The 26,941-nt window shown below is 45.8% G+C and overlaps 1 protein-coding gene across 4 annotated transcripts in view; it reads right to left on the bottom strand.

The window, feature by feature from the left end:
- hivep2a (HIVEP zinc finger 2a) overlaps positions 1–26,941 on the bottom strand; it is a 93,683-nt gene that overhangs the window by 24,084 nt on the left and 42,658 nt on the right. The gene's annotated exons all lie outside the window — the stretch shown is intronic.

Here is a 26,941-nt window from a genome sequence, read left to right as displayed (position 1 = left end):
CGAATGCTCAGCTCACAACCGGACACTTCTTACTTATTAATAACGTTTAGTAATCGCTCGAAAATGTTTGTGTTGGGCATGACTGGAACTTTTCTGTGTCAGATTGCCGATGCTGGTGGAGATAGCGGCGTTAATGATGACGACGGCCTCAGTAGTTCTCCTTTTCAGTGACACGAGTACGAGCTGCTCTCTGTCACAGCAAATTAAAGAACATAAACACGGCTATTGAACGGCAGCAGTGTCCCATTCAGCGACGAGATGAGGGAAATAGAAGCTATCTGGAGGCAACATCAGTGCCATAAGTGTGTGCACGGCCCACCGTCGCTCTATATCACAGAGTAAATGAGAGAATAGAAACCATATCACTGTGGAGAATATGATTAAAGTAATAGCACATACGTCTAGTGCTTTCCAACACAGAGCTGTAAGTCAGAGCTGTGGGTGTCTGCAGAGGGACTGCCATTAACCGTCTGCGTCAAGTGTAAACCCAAAGTTACTTTGATAATGTAAACAAAACCCTCTTTTTCATATTAAAAATGAAGCCAGAGTTCTCAAGTTATCAAAACGCAGCAGCTGTACTTCTACTTTGATGAGATAAAATACTGCAAAATGTACTTAACTGTACTGATCAAAGATTAGGAAAGCACCAATCTGAGCAGACTCTTGATGCCATCTTATTTTGGCCAGCACCAAAAAAGGAACTTGACACCCAGCCATATTTTCGCAGCAACAGACAAAATGTTCAGCTTCAGACTGTTTCAGGATGAATTTCGAGTATTTTGTCCTCTTTCAGCAACACCTGCTCCTCAAGACGTCCATACAACAGCGCGGGACGACGACTCGAACGTCTCAGCATCTAAAAACGCTCGACAAGACACATGTTCAATGAAGCCTCGTCAACGAGCTGATACACAATAATCTACAAGAGATTGAAGAAAACTGAGGTGCATGCAGGTATGTACAAGTCCACACACACACACACACACACACACACACACACACACACACACACACACACACACACTCTCTATTCCCAAACCCTGAAGGTATGAATACTGTGTGGGCATTAACCATGCAGTAAGAACAGAGGGCTGTGTGTGTGTGTGTGTGTGTGTGTGTGTGTGTGTGTGTGTGTGTGTGTGTGTGGTGCTCTATGAAGTGTGTGGGAGGCTGTTCAATCCTGAGGGCTGAACTCTCTCTCTCTCTCTCTCTCTCTCTCTCTCTCTCACACACACACACACACACAGAATCAGGAATAATGTTGCCAAAATGACGAGATAATAGATCAACATTTGTGCAAATCCCCTTCTCTCCTTGTATCATCATCAGCATGTGTGTGTTTCAGATCAGGGGTTCGATGCATTCGTTCGTCTCTCTCTCTCTCACTGACACACACACACACACACACACACACACACACACACACCAATAATCCCTCTCCTACAGTGTCTTGTTCAGATATGCAGTAGATAAGCCTCTCATTTACTTTCAATGAAAGACCCAGACGAGGACAGAGCTGGCTTCTGGTATAACAGTGTGTGTGTGTGTGTGTGTGTGTGTGTGTGTGTGTGTGTGTGTGTGTGTGTGTGTGTGTGGTGGCTAGTTATTCTTAAATTGGCCCGCCAGGGTGCCGCATACCAACCAGAATGGTTGGAATTCCTGTGACACAAAAACAGAGAGAAAGGATCTGTGTGTGTGTGTGTGTGTGTGTGTGTGTGTGTGTGTGTGTGTGTGTTTGTCTTGCCCTGTCTGTCACCTTGTTGCATATGCAGCATGATATATTTCTAATCACAAAACCATAAGCAGAGCACAAATAAACAACGGGTCACCGCGTGGGACTCATGTTTCGCATTTGATACTGTGGGATAGAGGCTACGAGACAGGGAGCAGAAAACAAAGAGGGAGAATCAGGAAGCAGAAAGGAAAGAATGACACAGGAGCCCAAAATAAGGACACACATAAGGAGACAATGCAGTAAAGGGGAGGGGGGCACCAGGGACCAGAGCTGAGGAGGTAAATAATGTACTGAGACAACAAGTATGCAGAGGTACAGTAGAAGGGAAAAGGGTAATATAGGAGGAAATTAAGTTACAGCCAAGGAACAACACAAGACAGGAAACAATTAAAGGGAAGAATCGGAGGAAATGGAAATGAGCATGAAGGAACAAAGGAGGAAAAAAAAGATGATGAGGAGAAAAGAAAAGGAGAGCACAGACGGGGAACATGGACGCCGGAGAGAGAGAAAGTGTACAAGGATACAGAGGACAGAACAAGGAGGCAGAAAAAGGACAGAGGAGAGGGAACATTAAAAAAAGAAACAATGGAGAAAATGAGGATATGAGAGAGGGAGCAGCACCACTGGAAAAGATAACGGGAAGGAAGGGCAGAAACATTATTAACTACAAGAGCAGAGCGAGAAGGGGTCGAGTTAAAGGGAGCACAGACCCAGGAAAGAGTGAGAGAACAAAGAAAAAACCCAGAAGAGCAGGAGGAAGGACACAAATGAGGGGACAAGGACACAAAAGAGTGAGGACAAACGAGGTGAGGGGAAAAAGAGGCTGGAGAGGCGAAGAGGGAAGGGCACAGGAGAGGGATTAAGGACTCAGGTGAGGGAATAAGGATGCAGGAAAGAGGTGATGAAACAAAAAACAAACATAAAGGAAAAGGGACACAAATGAGGACATAACAAAGAGACTAAAGCAGGACAAAAACGAGGAAGCAAAGACCAAAGGAAGGGAACAAGGACACAACAAAGAGTCCTAAATAATACAGACTCCAGGCGAGGATGAACGAGAGGGATTAAGGACTCAGGTGAGGTAACGGTGTGTTTTGAAACAGGATGTAGCGGCTGAGGATGAGAGTCATGCCAGCTGATATCAGGTTACTGTACCACCGCTCACACACACACACACACACACACACACACACACGCACACACACACACACACACTAATAGGCACAGGTACACCAAATACATGTATGCATGGATTAGCCACACAGTCACACACACACACACAAAGGCCGGGTTCGTATTTCTGAGTGGTAGGCGAAGTGTTCTGGTACTTTGGGTGGTCAGACGCTGCGTAAATTATTTAAACATGTTACTAATGGTTTCCATTCAGTGATTAAGCACTTTGTACAGAGGGGGGGGGGGGGGGGGGGGGGGGGGCGACGGAGGGCAGCTGGCGGTCTGCTTGCTTTTTGGCTTCGCTCTGTTTGGCCCCAACTGGACCGAAACCACACACACCTCCATTAAAACACCACCTTTGTTTTACCTGGAGGGAGACTGGAGTTACTGGAACAATAAGGCGGGCTGAAGAGGGTGTGTGTTCGTGTGGTCAATCTACTGGAAACATCTTCATAACCTGATACCTCAGCTGTCCTCGGTCCATCTCTGGATGTGAGTGAACCGTAATTCATCACGGCGCAGCTTCGTCCTGACGATCAGGCCGACGAGTCGCTCAGTTCTCATTGTTCAGCCTGACATCGTGAAGTTTCTGCTGTGTCGACCCAGAGGCCGAAGGCTGAGCTGCTTTACTGTTGTTTATACTTTGAAATTTCATTTCCTAAAACCACAATCTGTCCCCAACTTTAACCATAACGCAGCTGCCATTCACAAACAGTAGGAAGCAACGGTCTTCAAACAGCTGGACCAAACGATAAAAAGGGTTGTCCCGTCCACACCTCTCAGCTCGTCCAGGTTTGGACGTCTGCACACATCTGGTTCATACATCTGTGCAGCTCATCATTAATGTATGTATGTATTCACTGAGCTTTATACTTTCCAGAAGTTAAAATCAAGAAAAATGAGATCTGAATAACAGAAAATCATGTGGAAAAAAAGGCAAACTGGACCAATTACCTCGACGTAAACTAAATAAAATTCACAATATTAATGAAACAGTTTGTAGATTATGTAAGAAAGGTCAAACTCTTTTAACCTCTGATTGGGAAAATCACAGCGAACTCTATGACAACATGAACATCACTGCGGTTTGACAGCATTTTGTGAAGAAAGCTTGGTCTGAGAGGAGACATCCCTTTTAGCTTCTGGGTGAAAAAAGAACAGAAAGTGTGTGAACCGCACGGCGGCCGACTGCAGGTCGCTGCGAAGTTAAATTTAAAACATTTTAAGACCCTCTCGGTGCCAGTCCAAATAAACTTCAGGGCCAATTCCAGCCCGGCCAGTAGTTTTATAAATAAAAATACACTTGCTCAGCAGTTATATTACAATACCTGCTTTCTTACATCAGGCCAGGTAAAAGTTTTATGCAACTTTGTGTTGATAATTAAAATGCCATGTGTGAGGCAACGGGCTTACATCTGAGTGGAGATCAGCAGCATCGGCCTAATTCTGCAGCACCGCGCCGACTGTCCCCTTGAGCAAGGCACTTGAGCTCAAGCTGCTACAGAGAGGGCCGACGGCAGGAGGCCGGGGTTTAACCAGGAAGCTCCCAGCGTGACATGTGTGCGGCATTATGAGCGTGGAGAGGGTTTGTGCAGGGGGGGAACACATGTGGATCCACCTGCTGATTCAGCTTCTGGAGGGAATCGCACTGTTTCGATGTCAGGATTGATTCAGTGCTGATCAGTGTTACATTTTAGGCGTTTGGGTGAGAGCACGGCGCCCAAAGCCAGCTGTGCTTTGCATGGTGGGCCGTGGATGAGCGATGCTAGCAGCTAGCCGGAGAGCGAATGGAGGTCAGACCTGGGCTTTTAGCCCGTGGACCTCCTTCAGGACCTTCTGCTTGTGTTTATGATCTCGCTCACGCCACAAACACATGAGCGATGAGTGAAGTGAACATTCTCACGTGGTTTGAATTGCTGCGTTTTGGCTCCCTCCGACTTTTTCTCTGCGTGCACAGAAAGCGAACAAAGAGGCAAAACGCTCGACTGATTCGAACCAGAGCTAACGAACTCTAGCTGTGAAAACAGCCCATCGACAGCAACGCCGCCGTCTCCGCTCCCGTTTCCCTTCACCTCGTCTCCTCCACGTCTATTTCTGTTGCTCACTTCCTACATTTCCCAGAGAGCTTTTTGACAGCCTCCAAAGAAAGTGCCTGAGCTGGTTGCTGTCACCTCTGGGTTACATGTGTAGGTGGACACAGAGCTTTTCCAGTTTAGTAGTGAGAAGAGCGAAGCTTGCTCGTAACCCGTCCTGTCTTTTACTGGAGCTGCATTGAATTCTGGTCTATTTTCTGCTCTTGTGGGTGCGAAAATCAGCCTCTCTTTCTGTTTTACGATGGATTTTTCCCTGTGAGAGTTCTGAACTGCGTTGCAGGAAAGCAGCTCCAGAAAGAAGCTCTCGCTCTTTGAAACAGCTCTATTCCCTCAGAAGGACCAACATTAAGATTTCACCATTGACCTGTGAGAGGGATGTTTGCAGCATGTGTTAGTATGGGAGGAGAAAAACCAAAGTGAAGATACTAAAACGCAGTATGAACAATACACACAGTCATTAGTAACGTTTGAACAGTTCCTTTGCACCTTCACTTGTGATTTTCTTGCTTTCAGATAAATGACAGGGTCACTGCTGATTCTTATGTTTTACGTTACACTTTTTTAAGTCTGCAGGCTCATAAAAACCTCAAATCTCAAAATCCAAAGTGCATTATCATCCTGTGAGTACAAACACTGCTGAAAACTCCCACGCTGGAGTAAATGCATTATGGTCTACAGTCACACAAATGCATCAGCTAGCTCGGTGAGCTAGCTAGCAGTTAGCTTCATCACTCCATCAACAAGCTGCAGCAGCACATATTCCACAAAGATGCACAGACGAATTTCACTGTGCCACTTTTTGTCTGAGCAGGCACTGAAATAAACAAACACAAGATTCACGGCGGGTGTCTGCTTCCAGCATCGCAGAGTCTGAGGGTGGAGTTTTACTTGAAACATCCAAGTAAGGAACGATGATCGGCCACAGAAGCAGACCCAGAAATAGATCCCATCCGGAAATAAAAATACATCACCTGAAACTCATTATTTCATGTCTCTGGAGTCTATGATCTGTGTAAAAAGCATCATTACTTTGTCATCCAAGGGATTAAATTGCCAACTGTTCATGTCGAAGCAGCCATGTTTTGTTTTAATTTAGTGCTGTCAATCACGCGTCGAGTGGAGGCATGGCGGTAGATGTGGACGTGAAGAACAAGGAGGCACAGCTGACAGAGAGAAGAGGCTCTCCAGAAATGACTGAAATTAAATCTAAGAGCGTGTGAGAGAGATGAATCAAATGAACTTAATCTGAACTGTGATGCACGCACACACGCACACACACACACGCGCGAGCAGACAGCTAGTAGACAGTGATTTACAGCAGGTAGGAAGTCAATTATGCTACTGGATATTTCTGTCAGAAAAAAATATGTGTGTCTGTGTGTATCTGTGTGTGTGTGTGTGCCCTGAATAGAGTATGTGTGTGGGAGGAGGCAGCACAGGCAGCTTTGCTGAGACAGGATGAGGGTGTGTGTGTGTGTGTGTGTGTGTGTGTGTGTGTGTGTGGGAGGAGGAAGTTCTTGGTGTGCCAAGGTTACAGTGCTGCTGCTGCTGCTGCTGCTGCTGCTGAATTGCTGTTATAAAAGCCTCAGTTACACAACGGAAATACTCCAAACTTAACGCTGCTCTCTGACGGGCAGAGGATCAAACTTTATGATCCACTGCTTCACATTCAGCCGGACGATATGTGTGACATTTTAAACTCGACCAAAAAAACTGCTTTTCAGAGGAGAAATTCATCTCCAAATTCAAGCATTCAGATTTTAAAAAAGTCACATCAATAATGATCATAATGTGCGGATGCAGAAAATGTGGAGAAAAAATTCCACAAGCTGTTAAAAAAGAGTGAAAACTTGTAAAACTTGTGCGTCACAGCTGACCAATGACAGTGTTCGACGTTCCCAAAGCTTCATGTTTCACACACAAGTCCAAATCCGGTCGCCTGCGGGCTTCCGTAGGTGATCCGTGGGTTTGAATGACCTTTTAGCAGAGAAAACTGGTGTGGTTTCTGAAGAAAGGAGCAGAAGAAAATGCTGACTGATTGAAAGCAGCAACATCTGAACTAAACCAACAAACATGGTTGAAAAAAATGAGGGTGGAGATGCAGAAAGTCACATGACTGCAAACAACCTGTTGGTCAATACAATTCGTCTGCAAGCAAAAACCAGATCAAGGAGGAAATGTGGTGTTAAAAAAAGGATTTCTGGCTGTGGGATGAACTCACAGAAGAGCCTGCGGCATTTCGAGATGGAGAGTAAACACACACACACACACACACACACACACACACACACACACACACACACTCTGTTTGTTTCATTGTTGGTGTTTTAGCTTTCAGACTGGCCGGTAGAGTAAATACAGTTAGTAAAATTTACCAGAAACAGCTAAAAATATCAAGTTACACAACAGACACAGATGAACGACTGCCCCGTGTGTGTGTGTGTGTGTGTGTGTGTGTGTGTGTGTGTGTGTGTGTGTGTGTGTGTGTGTGTGTGGCCTCAGCTTTAGATCTCAAACACAAGAAGGCTCTAAAAGTACGTTTGGTGTCACATCAAACAACCAATGAATTTGTGGTTTCTTTGGTTTTCATGGTGACTTTATTTTGAAAAATGTTTGTTTTGTTATTGTTTTGTTGTTGCCACCTGATAGAAACATTCCTCAACCGTACAACAAGATAAATAAAGTCAGTCAAACAGCGGCCTCGGTCTCTCATTCCTCCCATTGGCTGATGTGCTGTTCCTCCTGTTTGACTCAACACTTCCTCCGTCTGTTTCAAATTAAAATGCTTCCAGCGGTGCACTGGGGATACCTGCCTCTCTTCCCTGAGAAACCTTTATTGTGAAACCTCTACAGGAAGTGTTGGTTTTCATTAACAGCAGCTTGAAAGCAGAGTGGGTCAAAATGCTGTATGAGAGCAGCATTTCTGTTACATTAAAGCTGTGAAAAGGTGCATCATGTTGAATCCACCACAGCAGCCATTAGGGCAGAGATGATGATGATGATGATGATGATGATGATGATGATGATGATGATGATGATGATGAGTTTGGTCTTTTACCACCTTTCCTGAGTAACAATTCAAACAACCTGCACCACTTTCTATCTGAGATAAATTACCACTTTCAGCTGAAGTTCAAAGTTCTTTCGTGACTCTGACCTTAGCAGCTGTCTGGAGATCGTCTTCCTCCTCCAAACAGACTCAACCTCAACTTTTAAGCCTCCACGCGTCTCTAAAGTGCTCAAAAATGGAAACAATCCCATGTTAACTCCATCTGTTGAGGAAGATCATGTGATGGGATCAAACGCTGCAGAGAAGCCACTAAACGACATTATTTTGTCAGCTCTTTAATTTATGTTTTTCTTTTAACTTCTTCAGTTCTTCTGTCCGAGTGCTGCTCAGTCTTTTGCACAATAACGTGCATTCGCTGTACTGCAGCTGCAACACACACACACACACACACACACACACACACACACACACACACACACACACACACAGCCTGTGGTTAACATGGGAAACATGGTGTGACACAGCACCAATTCAGGCTGTTAGAGAATTCCATGTTCCGTCTCCTGGCACTCGCTCACACGTACAGTACATACAGCTCACTGTACCTACAGTTTTCTTTTCCGAAACAGCGGTTCTTCCACAGCTGTGGCTGTTTGACCAACATGTTTCCATTTAAGAGAGAAAGCAAAAAGAGACGGAGAAAAGATGGAGAGCGAGAGACAGAGGGGAGGGGGTGAAGAGGTGAGGAGGGGAAAAACAGGCGTCCTGTTGGTGTAAATTGCCAGTGGAAAAGAGAAGGCAGTCATATTTTCCACAGGGCTGTTGGGCCAGCCTTGAAACTATTACTGAGTTAGCCCCGTGTGTGTGTGTGTGTGTGTGTGTGTGTGTGTGTGTGTGTGTGTGTGTGTGTGTGTGTGTGTGTAGCTTCATTACATTTTCCACAACAGTTTGCAAAATAAACCAGGAAGCGCGATGGACAGAGGAAGACGCAGACGGACTGGTGTTGTGGATGGACGCTGCTCTCTTCTCATGTTCTGAGCGCTGTTAGCTCGTTAAGGGTTCTCCTGTAAACGCCTCAAAGTTCCTCAAAGAACATATGTGATGTTAGTGGTGGGTCTTTTTTTACTGCAGTGGAATTCTTTAAGAATCAAAGCTGTTCCCTGATCAGCTTTTATCTGATCAGTGACTTGAGGATAATCAATCAGATCTTTCCTTTGCTGCGCTTCATCCGCCTCAGCCTGCCGCCGCGGCAGCATCGCTCTGCCGCCGTGTGCAAGTCTAAATGAAAGCGTGTGAAGGTGAACACCCTTCGGTCGCGCCGCTGCTTGATTCTGCTCTGACACCCGGGTTTGCTGACCTCCGATGGAACATCCTCAGGACTGAGCCTTTCCAGGACGCCCCTTTCATACCCGATCATGATCCTCTCACCTGTCACCAATGAGCCTGTTTACCTGTGGAATGTTCCAAACAGGTGTTTTTGGAGCGTTCCACATCTTTCAGAGTCTTTGAAACATGTTGCTGCATCAGATCCAGAATAAGCAGATATTTACAGAAATCAATGAAGCTGCTCAGTTTGAACATTAAACACACTGTTCTGGTTCTGTTCTTGTCCAGGTTTCACGCAGCGTCTCGTCGTTTGTCTGAATCACGGTTGTACTTCTTCTACTGTAAAAACAGTTGCTTAATGTCTCCTGTCATCAGGGTTTCAGAGCGAACGGCTGCTAACCAGGTGGGGCGGGTCCAAAGAAGAGATATTGAGTTGCATTCTGGGAAATGTGATGTGGCGTCTCTGGAGCCTGATCTTGGCCTCTGCCGCACGGCTTGGACTCTTTTCCCTTTAAGTCCCTCGTCTTGATGTAAATGAAATACTGAAGTCTCTCAGTGGCTTTTCAGCAAAGTTAAACCACAATTAATTTGCTAGCTTTAAAAAAATACAGCGTCCATAAAGTTTTTACAGCGCAGCAGTGTAGCAGCATTTTATGTCACCACAACTGATTCTCCTCTGGCCTTTGCTATCGAATCTCTGCCTCCCTCTGAACCTTTTACAACGATCTTAAAAATAGCGAAGCAGCGGTTTTCCAGAGAGTTGATGCCTCCGTTTTCTGTATCTACAAAGATCTGAACAAAGGCTGAATTGGAGTCCTGTTTGGACCTCTGGCAGAGACCAGGGCAGTGTGTCAGAGTAATTAACATTAAGAAATATCTGCTTTATCATTTTTACTCCAAATAACACTGAGCTGACTTGAGGCCAAACCACAACAATCTCTCCTCTTTCCTGGCTGATGTATATTTAGCCGCGATGCCTCCAGCTCCGGCCGCAGAGACGTCTGTGACGCAAAACTGCACAAACCTCCGCACACTAGAGGCCATTATGGAAGCCCGTCTTCATGCATTCATCCTGAATTAGCATCATGCGCAGCTGAGGCCGTTGTGGAAGTTGTGTGTTTTATGCAACAACCCTTCAGAGACGGTGGAGCCTTTGAATGAATGATGCATCGACGCGCGGCTGCGTTCGGAGTGGGAGCTTCCAGCCCACAGCAGCTCTTTAAAAAGTTCGAGTCAAATTCAGGGCACAGGCCTATTCCTGGTGTACAAGAGTGTGTGTGTGTGTTTACATGTGTGTGCATGCAGGCATGATGCTCACACTTATGTAAGCTGTTTTCTGTCATCTGCATCCCTCTTCCCCACCCGCCTCCCCTCTCCTCAGCCTCCTCTCCTTGCTTCCTCTCCTCCTCTCCTCTCTTCCCTCGGCCTCTTCTCCCCTCGCTGTTTACTCATCTTTGTTCTCTGTGTGCCTTCTTTTGCTCTTCCTCTTTTTCATTCATGTTTTTCCCCACCCAGACCTCGTTTTCTGCACTTTTTTCCTCTGCTCTCCATCATGAATAAAGCCTGCAGGCGGGTTTAGCTGCACTGTAACACAGAGTTATGGCTTTACTCTCAGGAACCGAGTCAACCTGGAGGCCATTTTTCACAGGGTTGCATCAGAAATCTGCAATCTGAGCCTCACAGAACTCACACTATGTGGCTGATAATTACCCAAACTTTCACTAACAGACTTCACAAACCAAACAGGGAACAATTAGAGCTTCTGCTACCCGTATTTAAAGGGGGAAGGCTGGCTGAGAACAGTCCAGCATACCCAGTTTTTGTTGCATATGACAAAACCAGCCCAGGATTACCTGTCGAAAACGACTACTTCAGTTGTAAAAAAGCTCCAAATACACGTGATGTTGTGCAGATCTGAGGCGTAAATTTCAAGCCGTACCCGCTCGCTCGGCTAGAGGATGCAGCAGACTGTCCTCGGTTTCCAAAATCGTTCGTCTTGCCAGATCAGTGTACTGACTGTTCTTTACATCGTGTAGCCAACTGGTCCCTCAGAACTTATTTCCTGCTTCAGCGGTGAAGGAAACACGCTAACATAATGTAGCATAAACACTTTTCTCACAACGTGAAAGAGCTGATTGGACCACTGACACCTTTCTAACTGTCACTGGGATTAAAATTACAGGTCGTCTCATACATGCTTCACACAGACACCTTCAAACACCACGTCTGGTGAGATGGAGAGTTTGAGTCCAGCTCAGGACCTTCATCACGTGTCATCCCTCCTCCATCTCCCTCATTCTCTGTCATCTCTTCTCTAAATGCTCCAAACACTGTCGATCTTCTGTTGAGCAACAAAACACTGAAGAGAGAAGTGTGAAAGAATCTAACGCTGTGCGTCTCCACTGCTGTTCAGCATCATCTGAATCACAACCAGCCTTTTTGATGGGAGCCTGTGGCATCTTTAGTGATGTGTCACACTGGCATCGTGACATAAAAGAACTCGTGAAGCGATTACGCAGCGCCGCCATCAACACCAGAAAGTCTCCACGCTCTGCACATTTTCCTTTCACCCTAAAGGTGAGAGACAGATCCCGTCTTGAGGGCTGAATGTGACTTTTTCAAGATTAAAATTTCAAAAGTGGTGTGAAAATTCATAACTTCCTAATTCTTCTGTACGCACACGGACATGAAAAGTCCAGAGTGAGAGGAAAAGAACGGCAAACTGATTCGAGCTTTTAAATCAGCAGCCATCACTGTCACTCGTACAGCTCAGGACGCAACTGCCAGCCTCTCTGTTTTGCCAGTCAGCTTGATGTTTACAGAGGAATACAACTCCAGAAGGACCGAGTGACGGCTGCTTCGCTGCAGAATTGGCTGTCAGAGCAGAAAAACCTTTCAAGGCTCAGACGCCAGAACGTATACCAACATTTGGCTGCCGGCGCTTTCTGAGCCAGTTCGTAGCGTCTTCTCCCGTCCTGGCTCTTTATTTATAAGCAGCAAAAAGGTATGTGCTGTGTATGCATGTGTGTGTGGGTGTGTGTGTGTGGGTGTGTGTGTGTGTGTGTGTGTGTGTGTGTGTGTGTGTGTGTGCACTGCAGTTTATTCTTGACACAATGGGGGCGGGTGGTTGAATGACTACTGTCCCCAACACCCGTTACTCTCTCTCACACACACACACACACACACACACACACACACACACACACACACACACGCACGCCAGTGCTGACTGTCCACCCACGCACAGAGCTAATCTCTGTCCCCTCACATCCGCAGAGCAGCAGGTAGGTAGGAGGTGTGTGGTCTGAGTGTGTGAGTGTGTGTGTGTGTGTGTGTGTGTGTGTGTGTGTGTGTGTGTTCAGCAGGATGACTAACATCTCATAGAATTAAAAAGCTTGAACTCTCAGCAGCACAGATGGCTCAGTGAGCAAACTAGACGAACAAGAAACACTCGATTTATTCTTCCTAAATGTTTCATCCCAAAAATATACAAGAAGACGCAGCAGACTGTCGCATGTGTGGACAGTGTGTGCGTGTGTGTGTGTGTGTGTGCGTGTGCGTGTGTGTGTGTTACTCTAACTTGTTACTGTACACCTGCATATGAACTGTTCCTGTTCCATTTCCTGTTTCAGTGTGTGCCACTGATTTGCATCTCTTCCTTTCTCTCTCTTGTAATTTCCTTTTTTTTTTTTTTTAACTTTAATTTGCTTTATTGACGTGACATGTGAACTACGTTCAGGTCAGCAAAGCGTAGAGAAGAAACAGTCATGAAGAGAAGAGAGAAAGACGGAAAACACCCCCACCCTCCTCAGTCCTGAAGCATGGCCCGTGATCTGCTGCTGACAGCTTCCAGTCTTCTGGTTTTCTGGGAGGTTTTGGATCCTGGCTGCAGGGATCGTCTCCCATTTAGAGCATCAGGGAGGTCCAGCACTGATGCTGGGGAAACTGGGGAAACCATTCATTTATGGACCCGCTTTTGTGCGACACACACAAACTGTTATCACCTGCAAACATCCAGTGCAGTATCACATTTCTTTTCTACTGTGTTTAGATTTGTGCAGTGGTACATAACACTGTACTGAACTATCCACAGCCTGCCTGAGCAATCCCAAATTCTACATTGAGAAAAGCCTTTTTTTGTATATAATGTACATATATCTATATATAGATCTACAGTATATAGTTCTATGTTCTATGTTCTCTTTCTTTATTCTTGTGATTACTGCAGTCAACATAATTCCCCTTGTGTGAGATTAATAAATTTATGTCTCATCTTATCTTATCTTAAGAAGATGTAACATTAACACTGCCCTTCATTGGAAGTAAAGAGTCCAAAGTGGACCAATAAACAAAAGTATGCAAACAGGGCTGTCCGCAGACTTTTGGCCACATACTGTAGTGTTTTGTAACTGTGCAACAAAGGGATCAGTTTCAGCTCTGTCATTAGCGCTGGACTTATCCGATCTCCACTTAAGCCTCCAATTAGCATGTGAGTGTATCCTGCAGGCCTGAGTGTATGTGTACAGTCTTGTATATAGGACTGTGTGTGTGTGTGTGTGTGTGTGTGTGTGTGTGTGTGTTTCTGACAAGACCCTACACGCCGCCGGTACATGACACCTGATTGCAGCTAAATATGCCGCACGGGGGGTCCTGACACGGCGTCGCTGTGGAAACCTGATGGATGTTTACTGTCAATACAGAGATGTGACGAGGCAGCAGCGGCTTTAACGCTCTCAGTCCGACCACAACGATGTGTTTTTAGAGATAAACCAGCTGAAGAGACAGACAGAAGGAGAGAGAGAGAGAGAGAGAGAGAGAGAGGGAAGGCTGGATGAGATGAAGAATGTGACAGAGGAAGAGGAGAAGAGGGAGAGAGAGATGGCGCGAAGCTGGGAGGAACAATAAGGCTTACAGTGGACGAAACAAAGAGGCAGAGCGAGAGGATCATGTGCAGAGGTCAGGTGCACTTCAGCTTCCAGGAAACAGAAAACAAAACCATTCATTCAAATCGCATCCATGAGCCTTTCACTTGAGCAGAGCTCACACTGATTAAAGATTCATTCCTCCTGCTGCTGCAGACAGCCAGCGGAGGCTCACGCTGCTCCCCGTCAGCTCGCGCTCTCACTGAGGGTCGAGGTTTAAACATCGTTTAAAGTTTCACTGAGGAAAGCTGGAGCTCCAGGCGAGCGACGGAGGCCACGCCGTCCTCTCTCAACCACCACCGCTCCATCCTTTGTTGACCAAACACAACCAGACCTTAACCTGGGAGCTTTAGTATCAGAAGACAGCTGCTACCTGCGGAGTGGTCACATGATCATTCTGAGAGCCAATGACAAGCGAGCGATTTTGTCTTTTAGGTTTAAGACCTTGTTGTATAGACAGAGAGTGAGGGGAGGACACGTCCAACACACGTAATAATAAAGTGAACATGTCACTAAAGCCTCTGAGATGTAGTGGAGTACAAGTACACGGCTGCAGAACATGGAAATACTTAAGCAAAGTACAAGTACCTCAAATTTGTTCCTTTAAAGAGGCTTTGATCCTCCAGCACACAAGCATAAATCAAGCTCGTTAAAATGTTACTTAACAACTTCCTGAGTCGAAGCAGTACACATCATAAATGTTAATGCCCACACACGCACACACACACACACACACGCACACACACACACACACACACACACACACACGCTCACTGTGACACTGTTCCCATTTACTCCTGCAGGCTTTACTACTGTTTTGTCTCTCTCTCTGTCTGTGAGGACACACACACACACACACACACACACACACACACACACACACATATAACGCACACACATACGCACACAGGGTGAGGAAACCATAGGAACAGATGAAGGCACTGTCAGCAGCACCTGCTCCTCCTCCACAGCCTGCACTCCTCCCCTCATCCTCTCTGCCTTCACCTCCCCTCCCTCCTCTCTCTCACCTCCTCTCGTCTTTTCTAGTCTCCTGGTTTCCCTCCACTCTCCTCCTCCTCCTCCCTTCACCTCCTCTCTTCCCTCTCATCTCCTACCTTCTTTATGTCTTTGCCCTCTCACATGTGGACCCCTCACTTTACTGAAAAGGTGCGTTTGATTTGTTCTTCCACACCTCCTGGTCCTCCACATTGACCTTGACACTTTGAAGGTTCAGGTTTCAAAACCCTTCAGGAAAACAAATATATAAAAAAATCAAACTGTCAGATTACAAAAGGGAAAAATAAGGAGAAAATACCTGCAAAGCATTATCTAAATAAGTAAACTTCCAAAGTACACACTTTACTGCAGCCTTTGAGGTTCCTGTAATTTTGGACCTTTTCAGCCTTTTAAGTGTGTTTTGGAGCGTTTCTGCTCGAGCTTTCTCTCCCCTGACCTCAGATGTCCAGCGAGGGGAGCAATCACACGACTCGGCCTCTGCACCACCAAACACAAAGGAGCAGCATTCAATCAAGTGTGTGTGTGTGTGTGTGTGTGTGTGAGAGAGAGAGAGAGAGAGAGAGAGAGAGAGAGAGAGAGAGAGGTTGTTGTATTAAGCCTTTGTTTTTCTCTCCACAGTCTCTCTTTGTTTTAGTGTCTTCATGTCTTTTTGGCCTCTGCCACCTCTTCTCTCTCTCTCTTTCTCTCTCTATGTGTCTCTCGCCCATCTCTGGTTGTCCATTGTTGGAAAAGTTTCAATCTTCCTCCCTTTCATGTCACTTTTTCTTTTCTTTCCTCTGTTTACCTCCTTTTCTCATCCCTTCACATCACTCCTCTTGTCTCTTTCTTTCCATCTTTTCTCTCTTCGTCCATCTTCACCTCCCCTCTTTCCTCTTCCACCTTTCTCCTCTTTCAATTCCTCTCTCCCTCCATTCTCTCCCTCTCTCATCCACCCGTCCTTCTCCTGTTTCTATTCCGTCTTCTCCTCTTTCTTGTATTTCACCCCCCCTTTTCTCCTCTTTCTTCCCCTCCTTTTGTGGTAGTAATCATTCCTCACCTTTTTCCCCATTTAAAGTTACACTTTCTGTCATCTGTAGTTTTAATTAATCAGGCGACTCGTTAACGAACTCTCCCCCTCGACTGTTAATTAATCAGGTTTCTGCCTTAATGAAGTCTAAACTCGTTAAACCTGTTTCGCTCTTAATTAGCCCGTTAGCTCCAGGGCCTAACACTCCGACAAGACTATTAGGCACTACTACGCCTTAATGGCAGCCTCCGTGAGTGTGTGCGTGAGCGTGTGTGTTAAGATTACCTCACTCCCTAATGGGGCTGCTCAAATATTTATAGGGCAGGAAGCTGAATGGGATGAATGATAGCGCTCAGGGAGACAGCAGACACTGAGGGAGCACATGAGAAGACTGATGCTGCCTTCAAGTGCTCCTCGTAAGCTCCAACTTCCGACCTCGGAAGTTGTAAAGATATGGAAAGCCCAAAGGGTCACAACGCCCCTCTCCTCCTTCACTGTGAAGACGTGGACGTCACCCACCGGCTGGACGTAAATGAGTGCCGACAAATGTCTCTAAATTAACCTTGAGTGCCATTAAGGCCGATGTCACTTCACCGTTGGCTCATGGACACACATTTTCATAACATTAGCATTTCATTTGCCCCCACGCATAAATACAAACTGTCCAGATCTCACAGTTTGGATAAATGTGACACTTCTGACATATTAATGATGATAACGCTGTGTAACGTTAGCTCACAGTGGCGATGCTGCGCGCATGCTAAAGCGTCCGTTCAGCTGTGAGGCCGCATGTGAACGCAAACACACAGTGAGGTACGAAAAGAACTGCAGGTGCATCAGCTGTCTGACAGGCCTGTGTCAATATAAGAGCACACACACAGCTTTAATATGACAAAGTGGCACCAATCAGCTGAGTCTTACTGGTGACTGGTGGTGAAGGTGGGCTGTAATTACTCTGTCCAAGGAGGACATGTGCATCTTTTCTGTTGTGGTAGTATCTGCAGGAGTATACTAAGTGTACAAGGACAAGCTTGTTTTTGTAATTGCGGCCGTCTTTCCTCATGATTGTGTTTAATTCACCTTATTGAATAAGATCCAGAGCTGTAAACTTGAGACTCAAGTCAGACTCAAGTCACACAAACGAGGACCTGAAACCTGACTACACGACTGAGACTTGAGACGTGTCTACCTAAAGACTTAAGGTGTTCAATTGGCATGTAGGGGTTGTCCTGGGACCTCTCTCATTCATCCTGAGGGGATATTACCTGCAGATCTCTGGGTTTGCTTTAAGACAGCGAATAAAATCACAACATAACAAAAACAAATCAGGACCAAAACTTTGAAATTCAGATCTAGGCTTTGAAAAACTCAAACTGTCCCTGATGTGAAGCAGACCTGGTGCTGCGGAGAGGGCTGGGTCTTTGGTTCCTGTGTCCTTTTTTGGGCAGAGGCTGGGCGTGGTTCTCCAGGTGGTTTGGGAGCTGGCTCCAACACAGCTGGGACTCATCACAATCAAGCCCAGCATAAAGACTGTGGACTGCAGAGGACTCGCTGCTGGACTGTTTCTGCTGCTCAGGGGCAGGGTCGGCTGCTTAGTGCTACCTGTGACTGAGTTTTATTGGTTGATCCTTCTTTTCTTCATGCTCAGTGAGTTCTCCAGCTCCAGCCTCTTACCTCCACCTGCCTGGAGCCTCTCGTCCTCAATCATCACCACCTAGTTTCACCTGTGCCACTGCTACCACATGCCCTCCACGCTGTGCTCACACCACCTGAGCTCTGAGCTGCTCTCCACCTCAGTGCCTCGTGCTTCACCTGCCCAGGACTTCCCAGCTACGAGTCTCCATTCATTATCCACTCAATAAGCTCCTATCTTACCCTTCCTCCCTGTCTGCACGTCTGCTATTGGGTCCAAATCCTGCCGAAACATAACATACCAGACTCTCACTCATGTAGCATATGCTAAAGTGTTAGCGTTAAGCATTGCCTCACTAAACACAGTGTATGTTAAGCTTTCACGGCAGTAAACACTGAGCGATCTGCTGGGGACCGCTGGGTGATTTACGCTCTATGGGCCAACAGGGAAATGGAGAAGTTCACAGAACACAAATCTCAATGATTTGGAGCAGCAATTCATTTCAGATCTGAGTCTTGAATCGTTGCTTCTTCCTTCAGGCCAGTGAAAACCCTCTGCCAGCAGAGTGAGGTAACTCCACTTGTTTCCAATTCTGTTCACTTGCTTCAAGAATTCTCTGGCAACGAGTGTGAGGATGTTAAAAAAAGGGAAGATGGAGGCAGATTTCTACATGCATATCGAGAAAATGAAACACATTGTGTGGAAATTGGCACAAGTTGCTACAGAATCTCATGTGGCACGGCGCGGAAACAAATGAGATGATCTCAGCCCCATTCATGGATTCACCCTTTACTGTCGGACATGTGAGCTCTTAAGACTTGTAATTAGATGAAATTACATGTTGATGGTTATCTTTAGCAGCGCAGGATGCGGAATGACAGGCGACAAATGGGAGGGATGGAGGATGACGACGCGTGTGTGGCATCTCGCGATGACATCACGCCGTCAAACACACGCCTGAGACGAGCACGAGGTCAAGGTGTTGTGTTACGCCGATGAAAGTAAAGGAGGTATGGAAGGATGGAGGGAGGAGGTGAGAGCGAGGAGTCGGAGGAGAGAGGAATGAAGAGAAGTGTGAGAGAGATACAGATGTACTCTGACAGAAACAATAAAAGAGTGAAAGAAAGAAAGAAGGAAAGAAAGACGAGGGAACGAGGTCAGCATGAACTCAGTGCTGAGGGACTGGGTGGAACCAGATGGGAAACACATGCTGTGAAACACACACACACACACACACACACACACACACACACACACGTTCCAGTGAGCGTAGGTGGAGTCTGATGATGACCTCTTGACACCAGATGGAGGGATGACACTCTTCCTCTCCTCCCTCATTCTGTCATCTAAAACTAATGCATCTGATGTGATCTCGCTGGTTTACTCTGTCATTGTCGCCTCCACGGCATTCTGGGTATTTGAGTCCCCAAAGAGTTTGAAGTGAGCCCCCACAGTCCGAGTCCGGTGTGCTGTAAGTCCACAGGAATGCTGACAGAACAGAGCTCACCTCAGCTTTACTGCCGGTCTCACTTTAATATGACAAGTACTGCAAAAACTTTTGGAGTTCCAGAGAGTAAACATTACAGAAAATACTGCCAAACTCAGCTCCAGATCATGCTTACTTCAGAAAATACTGCCAAATTATAAATGCTGCAGGAAATACTCACAAAACTCAGACTTATATTGCAAGTACTGCAGAAAATACTGCCAATTTTAGCCCAAATTAAAAAGTCGTTACTGTCAACACTGCTAGATTACAGACTGAGCAGTAAACACAGAAAATACTATGTTAAGTGTACTTAATAAATGCTTTTGTATTAGGTTTCAGATACCAAATACCACTAAAATACTTCTTGACTGGGGTTCACATAGCAGACAGGACACAAAATCGCTCCTCTCAGCTATCAGATGCTGTATTACATGTTTAATTTTTCCAGATGTTTTTAATGGCGGGCTCATCATGGTGGATAGATTTCCCTGTGACCCCCCTGAACCGATGTCAATACTCCTTTTAAGGTTCCCAAAGGCGAACTGGACCCGGACGAGGAGCCAGAGAAAGATTTATTGAACAGCCTGTCAGAATGTGTTTACACAGACAGCAGCATGCTCGTTCAGCGGAGGTAAAGTCTGGTCTGATCCTGGATCAGGGATGAAAGCACCGGGTCAGACAACGCCGGGACGCTGGCATTGGCAGGTATGACAGGTATAATCAGGTGAACTGAGTGAACACACCTGTGCAGGTGGACTGTGGATGTGCCTTCACACACCTGGGAGGTGACAAATCATCCTGGCGTCGCACTCCGCCTCTCACTCCAAAGATAAACTCACACCTGTGGTTGAACTAACATCTCGCGTCATTAGTGTTTATATGTATTCATGCATGTGAAGGTGTGTGTGTGTGTGTGTGTGTGTGTGTGTGTGTGTGTGTGTGTGTGTGTGTGTGTGGGCCCAGTGAGCAGCACACACAGACTGTGCACACATGAGGATGTGTATCACAACATCCTCTCAGCCCCCAAGTGCGTGAAGTTGAAGTTAAGTTTGAGAAAGCTGGAGATGTGGAGTCGTCTGATTGGCTTCAACATTAACACTAAACAGTATCTAACCAACATAATGACGTCACTCCATAACTGAACATCAGACGGAGCAGTCGAATCAAACAGGTGGAAACAAGCAGCTCGAGCTGGAGTGACGGAGGACACATCAACGTGTGGACAGGAGGGGGCGGGGACCGAACCCGACCCTGCGATTGGCGGACGACAGCTGCCGCGCTGAACCCTGGGTAATATTAGAATCACAGCTAAACAAGATGAGCTCCCATGTTAAATCACATCACGTTATCACAAAACGAGTCATCATCGTCGCCCGAAAGTGTTTCAGACCCACGTGACGGACAGCACCGCCGCACACGGAGCGGTCCATGTGCTAAATGCATGGGAGCGATTTGGGATTTTCCACATGTGCAACTGATGTGGTTCTCCTGTAAACACATTGAAAGAACCGAGCAACAACCACTAATCATGATGGTCGGGGAGACTTCCAGCTGCTTCCTGTGACAGGTGTCATCAAGCCTGTTTGTACGTCATCGCATCTATTCAGTTTTTTCCTGACTTCACCCCCGAGGAGCCTTTTTTATCGTTCCACAAACCTCCTGCATGTGGCGAGAGCTTCACCGAGCCGTTCAGCGAGTTTATTTTTTTCCATCGACGAACCTGAAGCTGCTTCTCTTTGCATTTTTTAATTCTTAACAAATGTGCGCACAAAAACAGCAACGAGGCCGAGTCTTTCCAGTTGTGCAGGTCGCAAACCTCGACAGGTGTGGCCAGCCGCGACCGCGCCGCACATCGTGTTCGTTTTACAACAATTAAAGCGTTTTCTGTGTCGTTGTGAGTTTTTAAGTCAAACAGCTGACTCCTACTTTGTTTCAAGTGAGTCAGTGGTGGATTCTGGGAAAGGGTTGGGTAAGGATGACCAGGACTGATGGGAAATACATCAACACACACACACACACACACACACACACACACACACACACACACACACACACCCAACACACACACAGAAGATTCAGATTGTTATGTATTTTATTGCTTTGGCAACACTGTAGTGACAGTCGTGCCAATGATGGATGTTTGAATTTAACAGAGCAGAGGGAGAAGAGAGAGAGACAGAGACGAAACAAAGAGACAGAAGCAAACACAAACTTTAAATATTAAGAACAAGAATGAGAGTAACAGTGAACAATAGCTAAAGGTGCTTCATTTTTCTATAGTCTATATTTTAAGAAGCTCACATTTCAGAATAAAACCTCGCAGGTCGGGAAGCTTTCACAGCTGTACAGTTGTTCACATTTGTCCTTCTACACTAGTGAGGACCCTCACTGACTCCCCCAACTTTAACCATCACAGCCACATGCCGAACCTCCACCTTTACCCCGACCTTAACCTGAACCTGAGTCAAACCTTGACCCTAAAACCAAGTCTGCGCCTTCAAACAGTCCTTTGAAGAGGTGACAACCGGGACCAAAATCCTCTCTGAAGGCTTCAAACAGAAACGATTCCTCACAAAGACGAAGTACAGAGCACACACTCACGTTTTCGCGCGCTGTGCAGCCCAGCGAGAATAAATACCTTCTGCGTTTACAGATTTGTCCATTACCTAATGGAAAAAGTGAAACGTATGATAAAAAATTTAATTTTCTGCTGTTGTGCAAACCCCAAACTAAAGTGATATTAGTGGTATAAAACTATTATTATTACACGCTGATGAAAAAACCATGCAGGCCTCTCGAGTTCAGGCTCTCAGTGATCATAACTCTGCACCAGATGTACCTTCATTTATTCATTCATCCTCTCTGTCTTTCAACCAGAGTGGACCAGAGGGAAAATCACCAGGATCCACAGAAACTGAAAGCTGTGTTTCTAATTAATGAACTCATCAGCATCAGTTTCTGTGTTTTCTAGTGAAATAATGGATAATTCTTTCAAGTAATGAATCACTGAAATAGCTTGAAAACAGGAAGTTCAGGGATTTTATTAGGGTTGAAGTTCGTCACCCCAAATCTTGGGGTTTTCAGAGAGTCCTGACCTGAGATGTTTAACGGCTCCTCCCGAGGAACAAAAAGTCTTCAACAGCAGTTCAACCTGGATCCAAAGCACCAACGTTCAACACCTTCACCTGAACACAAGCAAACTGTCAGATTCTCTGAAGACTCATCTCTCATCTTTTCCGCAGAATAAGGAAGTGGGTCAATTACATCATCTCTGATTGGCCAACTGCAGGGTTGCCGTGATGTCTGTAAATCAGACGCATTATCATCACATATCAAGTGATGCGGAGTTTCCCTTTGTGTGTGTGTGTGTGTGTGTGTGTGTGTGTACTTCTCACATACTTCTGATAAAGGTTAATCGAGTAACAAGGCCGCTGTGCAGCGCTGACCCTCGCCCATAATTCATTCCTCGCACCTGCACACTCAGCAAAAAGATGAAGGTTACAGCTGATTCAATCAGGTGCTACAGCGAGAAACAGTCAAATTAAAGCATCCATCGCTTGTCCGCGGTCTCCTTTGAGAAACAGCCAAGAAACTTGATTATTATTTCCACATCATTGCGAGCAGCACAAAGAGCAGGTTGATGAAGAAGCCTGAAAAGAAACGCAGCCTCGTTGAGGAACCAGGAAACGAGGCGCGAACCACCTGACGCTGACCACCTCTTATAACTATCTCAATTCCACTGGACGAATAACGTCCGCAATCTGTCCACAACGCCGATATCCGAGACAACGCCGGCGGTTCAACAGGGCGCAGAGCATCTAACTTTCAGCACGACTCCACACTGAAGCATCGATCTGCAGACTTTTACATCAACAATAAACGGAATTGAAACTGACTGAACTGCAGGTTTTTCTCCACAAACGACTCCTTTCACACTGGTTTCACATTGTCATTTGACACGTCATTATTCTAAAAATAGATGCTTTGAGCAGCAGTACCACAACGTAAAAATCCTACATTCAAGTACTACTAACCCTACTGCTTAGTATTGAAAGTACTGATTACTCACAGCAGCTAATACAGCGTCTGTATTATTTGATTGTAAAAGCAGCTGTTGGTAACTAATCAGCTGACTGAATGTTTTGAAAGTGAAATCTGAGTCTGCCTTCCTCAAACTACATCAAAATGACATTTAGACAGAGTATTTGAGTAAATGTACTTGACCCGAGCGGAGCGCCATCGACTCCTGTTACAGCTGGATTACACGTGTTTCACAAAAGGACGGCAAATTAAAGGAAAAGCCGACATAAATGGTCTCAGTGAGCCGTTTCATCACGAGCCTGCAGGGCAGCTTCGGCGCTCTGTATCACTGCGTCTCCTCTGGAGGGATGAGCTCCATTTTCCATAAGACGCTCACTCGCTGAGTGTTTTGGTGATGGTCGTGGAGAGCGCTGTCACTGAGGCTCCCATGGGTGTTCCATTGTGTGAGATCTGGTGAGTGTAAAAAACACTGCATACAGTGTGACTCACGTATTTTTCATAATCATCAAACCACTCAGCGATTCCACGTGACCCGTTTGGAGGCAGCTGCACTCGTGATGTTTCTCTGCTCATGTGTCAGGGCACACTCCAGCCAGATTACACCCTCGATCTGTGGACACCATCTCATTTTGTAATGTTTTTAGCTTTGGCAAACGTCTGCTGTGTCCGTGATGAAACTGTAACGCTCTGTCTCACACGCTGGCACTGGACCTGCTCGTATTTACATCCTTTAAAAGACTGCGAGCCTCCGAGAGAGCAGGACACACGTGTTGTTTTCCTTGCTCTCCGAAACGTCGTCCCGGACCCAGCTGAGCGGAGAGGAGTTTTCCACAGTTGTTGTCATTGCTAACAAGTTTGCTCAGACCTTAATTGAGAGCAGACGCTCGCTTGTTCTGCGTCCACAACAATCTGCCGCTTTTTTATGAGTTAATATCTTCAATACTCGCAGCTAGTTTAAAGTTACTATCCCAGCTGTTTGCCACCTGTTTGCTTCGCGTGCATTTCCTCGTGCTGTCCGCATGCGAACATGTATTTCCATTTACGTCGTTGCCGTGCACGGGGCTGCAAAAACAAGCCGGATTTATGCTCGTGGTGATATCAGCGCGGCCCAATGCCTCCCTGACTGCCTCTGAAGGTTGGGCAACCGGATCGTCGCTCGCTGTCAATAAACCGAGCGTGGGTGCATTTACCCCTGAATTATTCTGCTGTTTAGCTCTATCCAAATACTGCGGTGACTCGTAATTTGAGCCAGTTCAAACAGTTTGACATTCGCGTTTATTCTTCACTCTGGGCCACAAATTTGCTACAAAACTGCAGCAAACAAACTCTCGCACCACATTTTTCTGGTGAATCACTGAACTATTCAGACTATTGTTTCATTTGATCTTATGTTGCTGTATATTTAGTTTTTCGTGATGGAGTATTGTGTTGATGAAAGCCACATTTCCCACCGGGGAGAGTAAAAATCCTCGAAGCCTCGACCCCGAACACCCCTCTGCCTGCGTTAGAGCATGAGCATTACCCAACTGGAGCAAGACAGCTGCATCAATATCAGACTGGAGGCAGAGAGAGGGGCGAGAGAGTAAAGATGGCAATGAAAGAGAGAGAGAGGAGAAAGAAAGAGGAGGTCAGCGAGGTTCTATTTTTGTCTTTCCCAAGTCGTGTCTCAGCTTGAATGGAGGCAAAGAAGCAAAGGAGAATTGTGTTGAAAGGCGTGCGCACGCAAATTATTTCATAACCTTGGCACAGAGCAGGCTGCTGAAAGCCAGTGATTTCTGTGTGTGTGTGCGTGTGTGTGTGTGTGTGTGAGTGTGTGTGCGTGTGTGAGTGTGTGTGCGTGTGTATGTGTGTGATCATGAAGCACTAAGCCATCATCACAGCCTCACTCTGACTTCCCAGGAGAGCTCGAACACATCTCCTCATTGCAACATTTTGTGTTGATTTGTTTTTCATGATATCTATTTTGGCTCGTACCACTCGTACTATCTTTGCAGTCGCTGAGTAATGTTTATATTACAGTGTGTGTGTGTGTGTGTGTGAGTGTGTGTGTGTAGGCGTGTTAGGGCAGGTAACATATTCTTTTACAGCTTTCCAAGATACTTTTTTGGTCCACCAACCACAATGTCTGTGTCAAACCAAAATCATCCCAGCTACTTCAACTGATGGTAATTTAGCTCCCTGGAATGTGTGTGTGTGTGTGTGTGTGTGTGTGTGTGTGTGTGTGTGTGTGTGCTTGTACATCTATCTTTGTGAGAACCAGCTGAAGGTTTAGATCTTGGGAGCGAGGACACATTTGGAAAGTGGGGGCATTTCGGCTGGTCGGCTGTTTGAAGGGTCAGACTTGGTTTTAAGGGTTAGGTTAGAATTAGTTTTAGGGTTAGGACCAGGGTCAGGGTTAGTTGGACCTTGTAAGTATAGAAGTAAAAATGTGTGTGTGTGTGTGTGTGTGTGTGTGTGTGTGTTTCACAGCTGACTTTTAGTTCCATTTCTGGTTGTGGTCACGTTGAAATGCTGACCCCTCCTGCTGTTGTGACTTTTTAGATTCAAGGATTTGACCTCATTTTTTACCAGATCGTGTTGTGGAAACAACACAGAGACCAGTGGAGCCAGTTCAGAAACCAGCTGGTAATATTCCATAATTAGGAAAAATACCCAGAATACCAGTGAAACCAGTATAACCACCTCTACAACAGTATATAAACTGAAATTGCTATTTTTACAATATAATCTGTAACAAGCAGCCAATGAACCAGTCAAACAGTCCATAAACCAGTTGTTCATTCTGCACAGCAAAGACAAATGTCAGAGATATGAGACAAACCAGTAGAACCAGGTGCACAAAGAGAAATAAAAGAAATAAATCTGTCAGGAAACCTGTCAAAATCTGATCGGCTGTCAAACCAACTGCTGTTTGACTTCACAGCAGCTACAGAAACGAGCTCACACTGCTGCAGAGCTCAATAAAAATATCATGGAAACCAGTCAAACCAGTTCAGCAACGACTGCTTCGGTAAAATAGACACAGCAAGGAAGCAAACCTCAGGAAGAAGCAGCTGCAGGTCCAGTTCAACCATCTCAGGAACACACTGGTCTGACCAGCAGCAGCATGAGATGTGGTCTTAAGGGGTTTTTGTCCCTTCACTTTAAGTTTATCTTAACTTATCCACTAACTTTCTGTCTCCTCACACTGGAAGAAGATGTCCAGTTTAAAGGGATCACAGTCTCTTCACCGTCCATGTGATGTAAACACCCTCAGATTAAAGCGGGAAATCAGCAGTTTAAGGTCAAAGTTGTTTAATTCCAAAACCGAAATGCCAAACCAACAAAACACTTTGTGCCACCTGATGGTGAAACTGTTTTGTTTTTCACTCTAAAATCATCTCTGGTTTTGAAAAACCTGTAATTGTTTTCACTGAGTAACGTTTCTCTGAAGCGGATTCACGTTGTTTTAACATCAAATGTTAAATGCATCGAGTGGAAAACACCCCAGAGCTGT

This window comes from Chaetodon auriga, chromosome 18 (genome assembly GCF_051107435.1).
Source record: "Chaetodon auriga isolate fChaAug3 chromosome 18, fChaAug3.hap1, whole genome shotgun sequence".
Taxonomy (NCBI): Eukaryota; Metazoa; Chordata; class Actinopteri; order Chaetodontiformes; family Chaetodontidae; genus Chaetodon; species Chaetodon auriga.
This window is presented reverse-complemented; position numbering and strand designations above follow the sequence as displayed.